Consider the following 4933-nt stretch of genomic DNA (forward strand, 5'->3'; position numbering starts at 1 on the left):
AGAACTGAACTAGAACTGAACTAGAACTGAACTAGAACTGAACTAGAACTGAACTAGAACTGAACTAGAACTGAACTAGAACTGAACTGGAACTGAAGTAGAACTGAATTATAATTGAACTTAAACTAATTTTTCGATTTTAAATCTATATTACTTCAATACATTCAAAGTCTATAAGATATAATAATATCAATTTATATAAATGACGTGTGAGTAAGTCTGTGTGATTATTGCTTTATAAGACTTTCATCTTTAAGCTGTACTGATACCAGTTTAAAATTTAGATTATTATCTAAATGAAATAATAAATAAATATTTCTTATTTTCTTTATGTTTGAGATAAATAATATTTATAAAATAAAACTTTTGCATGATTTTCTGGTTGATAATCTTGTTACTGTTGTTATTTTTTCCCTGTTGACTCTGTTGTGTATATGTTACATTGATAAATATTTCGTTTTTATTCAGGTTTCGTTTTTTTAATTGTGAATTTTATTTGAAATTGAGGTGAAACTATATGTGTATAGATATGTGATTTATTTGTAATTTTGCGACAACTTAACATTATTACTTGTACTTCCAGTAATATTTTGCGTATTTCTCTATTTGTTTTTATTGTTTATTTGTGTTTTAAGTAGTTTCTTTTAATTTTTTGATATCATTTCATATTCGTTGTCTTGACTGACTCAAATTTCTTTTGAATTGTTCGTTTATTTCAAAAAATTTGCCTCCTCATTTTGTTTCTCATCAGTGCGCATTATTTTTCTTGTTATTGCCTTTTATTTTATTGTCTTCGTTTTTATTTTTTTATTTTATGATTGTTTTTTGCTTGTTTTCTTACTCTTCTTTTGATATTTAAGCCAAAAAGATGTATTCTTGAGGGCAGCTAAAACATCCTGAAAACTTTACAAACAACAATATCCAAAACCAATTCCTAGCAACCTAACAACACCTAGTCACTGTTACCTATATGTTGTATGTATGTTTATATATATAAAACGTTGTACAAACCGAGTACAACAAAATACACAGTAAACTAAATGATAATATATATACAAATAAAAACATTTGCAATTGATTGAAAATTTTAGAGGATTGGTTGATGGTTGATGTCTATAGATACTCAACCAAACTCGCACTTTGAGGCTGTTTATCTGAGTGGTAGTCGTATGAACATTATTCGTTTGTTCTTTCCCTCTCTGTGCAATATGTATATTGTTGTCATATGTTTTTTATACTTGTTATATGAAAAGGATACTCTCATATGTTTAATGGTTTTTAGTAGTTCCTTCTTTATTCATTATAATTTCATTTTAAGAGTGTATGTTTATGTTACATTTTTGAAAATTGTTGTGTATCCTTTGACGCAATATGTTTTAGTTGAAAATTGTTAAATGTTTTTTTAGGTTTGTAATATTATTTCTATAAAAAAAACTTTTTATTAATCTTAGTAGGAGGATAGTTATTTTAGTTGAGAAAATTCGATTGCTAAATAGTGTTTAATACATAGTAGATTTAAAAGTTTTATTCCAAGGAGTCTTTTACTCTGTTTAAGAACTTAATAGTAGAGACCATCAGCTTTTTATCTAGGTAGTTGTATAGCGTAATAGTCGATTTTTGTGTTGGTAGATTTGCAAGTTTTGTGTAGTCGATAGAATGGATATATTATATCCCACTTTCTGATAAGACTATAATCAATAGTCCGAGTAGATTATAGTACAAAATTTGAGTGGATTATAGTTGTTGTTGTAGCAGCGACACGTTTAAAGTCTGTGGGGCTGGATTGTCAATCCTTGGTAGTTGTTCATTGAACTCCAAGTCGTTCCGGTGCGAAGAACCGATTGTCGTCGGAAAAAGTGGATTATAGTCGTTAATCTTAGTAGACTGTAGTATAATGTATTAGTTAGTTTTACTAGACAGCAGTCAATAGCATAAATGATTTTCTGATAGTCTAGTTACAAAATAGTGATAAGTCTGATTAGGGTTGTTGTTGTAACAGCTTAAACTATACGATTTTTATACGGGGGATAAGTGTAGTAGTGTGGGCTGGACGGTTGAATATGGTGGTGGCTATCCTGGAAACCCTGACCACATGCTGAGCACATATTGGAGACGGCACGGTCTATGCTGAACCAGTAGGCTTTGAGCTTGATGCTGCATTACGATCTCAGTTGTGCCAAAGTAACTCTTTTTTTCGGGGCAGGTTCTTCTCTATTTCTGTTTTTTAGGCGGTAATCTGAAACCGCGGTATTGATTGCGTCTCTATTAATGTCATTCAAAGCTGCGATCCAAGTGATTCTTGTATACACGAAGTTCCTGTCTGACATGTCTCGGGGGATCATCTAACTTTGTGATGTTCTTGTAGTTGATGCAACATGTAGTCGGTAGTCTGACCAGGCTTAGTTGATACTCAGATTAAACTGCAGTCTTTGTAGATTATAGTTGACAGCCCCAGATTAAAGTTAGTAGTTTGATTATACTATATATATGATATTCTGGTTAGACTATAACCAATAATTTGGGTAAATAATAGTTTATAGCCTTATAAGATTGTAGTCTGACTAGATTAAAGTCGATAAATTAACTAGAGTACATTTAATTGTCTAAGTCTTTCGTAGCATGTAATCTGAATATAGTCGATATTCTGGCAAGACTATATTCAGTAGCCTACAGTATGACTAGATTATAGTCTTAAAATACTATTGTTGACAGTCTAACTTGACTATAATTGATTGTCCGACTAGAGTATAGTTGAAAGTATTAGTTGACTACAGTCGAGAGTCTGATTAGATTATCGACAAGATTCTGACTAGAGTATAGTAGAGAGTCTGTCGATATTCATGCTAGACTAGACTAGCCTACAGTTGGGAAGAGTACACTTTAAAATCCTGACTAGATTTTAGTCAGGATTTTCAAGATATAATTGATAGTCTAAGTATAGTTTAACGAAGTTATCGATATGATGGCTACATTCCATATTCTGGAAAGACTATAATCAATAGTTTGATTACACTATAGTCTGATTAGATTATATCGAATATTTCTTTCTAGACTATAGCCGATAGGCGCTATAGTCAATAATTTGATCTAAATATATTATACTGTCTGAGTAGATTATAGTCTATATTCTAAGCAGACTATGGTCGATAGACTGACTAGACTATTGTAGTATATACAGTTTGAAAGTCACCCTGCCGATAGATGACGAGTTTTAATCCCAAAGAAAATTTTTGTTCAAAAACAACTAGGTTTTTCTTAGCTTATTTTAGGAACGCTCCTGTATATAACAGGCGATCAAAGTGGCGGAGAAAGAACTAGACTAAATAGATGTCATATAAGAGTACAAATCTTGTTCGGAATTCCTTTAAACGTACAGAAAGTTTGACTTAATTTTCTCTGAGTAATTGCCAATTAAGGGAATTTTTGGGGATTCTATTTAGAAGAAGAAAAACTCGAGAAATTTATGAATTTATACATAGTGCTAAACTTTTTAAACAGTAAAATACACCAAACTATATTTTCAGGATTAAATCAATTTATTCATGTTAAAAGGGTGTAAAAAAATCGACCTTGCTATATGTGTGATTTACCAACTCTTGTATCTTTTAGATATGTTTCTTTTTTGTTTGTTTGTTTCTAGTTGCAAAGTACTACATACATATGTATATACATACGTGTGTTTGTATAACTATTTATCTGTCTCGCGATGTGTTTTGGGCTGCGATATGTGGTACTGGAAGTAAATTGGAATTGGAGTATTAATGTTGAGGTGGTTAGTTGAATGGTTTGTATTTACTTGTTCTGTGTTCATTTCAGTCCAGTCGGTTGATACTTTGAAAGTTCCTTTTTTTCTGTATTATTCAATATTGTAGTTGCTGTTGTTGTTATTGTTGCTTCTACTATATATATTTGCTGCTCACCAATTCATTTAATGTTCTTCTATCCATATGTATATTTGTATCAGTGAGAGTGTGTTTGTTTTTGTGGTGTCGTCGTCGTCGTTTTCGTCGTCTTGAAAATGTTGCTGTCGTTTGGCAGTCAGTTTTAGTTGTTGGATTGTTGGGCTCTTAAAATTTATGGCTCTTGAGTTGTGTTGTATTTGCTATTATCGTTCTTGTATTATAATTTCGTACTGTTTCAGTTGTTCGAAAAGTACAAAAATACATACATACATATGTACAATAAATAAGTATATTTTTGTGGTAATAAGCAATAATAGACTAACTGGAAAACTATAGTAACAGAAAAATTCTTTTTTTTTAAACAGCGTTGAGTATTTACAGTAAATGTAAAATTTTATTAGCGCAAATTGTTTTAGTCAACTTATGCTATTATTGCTTGTGACCATAGTTATATATTTTGGTTTTGTGAGGAGTAAATACGCCTTATACACACTTGTACTACACGTTAAATTGTACGTGTATAAGTACATATTTGCTTTGACTTTACCGTGTCGTTCCTTGTTCATCGTTCGTTTACTGCATTGTTTTCCACTACTATTACTACTCCTCTGGTACGTTTTCTTAAACATTCACAACGCCTGTTATTCATATCAGGGATGCTTAAAGAAAATTCTAAATTGTTATGGAGAAATAACAATAAACGTACTTTTTGTCGCGTGAATTGTACCAGAAGTTGTTGCTTGAACATACTATTGAGCGTTAAAAAGAAAATTATTTTAATTTTTGTGAAAATTGATTAAGAAACCTGAATTCAAATTAATCTGGAGTGGACTTAAACAGTACTAAATACTCGTGTCAATAGACACTTTTATTGCAAATTGTTGCGTCTCAATTGAAGTTCCAGTTCAGTTTTAGATCAGTTTTAGTTCAGTTCTAGTTCAGTTCTAGTGCAGTTCTAGTTCAGTTCTAGTTCAGTTCTAGTTCAGTTCTAGTTCAGTTCTAGTTCAGTTCTAGTTCAGTTTTAGTTCAGT

General features: G+C 31.1%; 1 protein-coding gene across 4 annotated transcripts in view; it reads right to left on the reverse strand.

Moving 5' to 3' along the window:
- LOC111679332 (bromodomain adjacent to zinc finger domain protein 2B) overlaps nt 1-4933 on the reverse strand; it is a 93852-nt gene that overhangs the window by 88018 nt on the left and 901 nt on the right. The window lies entirely within an intron of this gene.

The sequence above is a fragment of the Lucilia cuprina genome, chromosome 6 (genome assembly GCF_022045245.1).
Source record: "Lucilia cuprina isolate Lc7/37 chromosome 6, ASM2204524v1, whole genome shotgun sequence".
Lineage (NCBI taxonomy): Eukaryota > Metazoa > Arthropoda > Insecta > Diptera > Calliphoridae > Lucilia > Lucilia cuprina.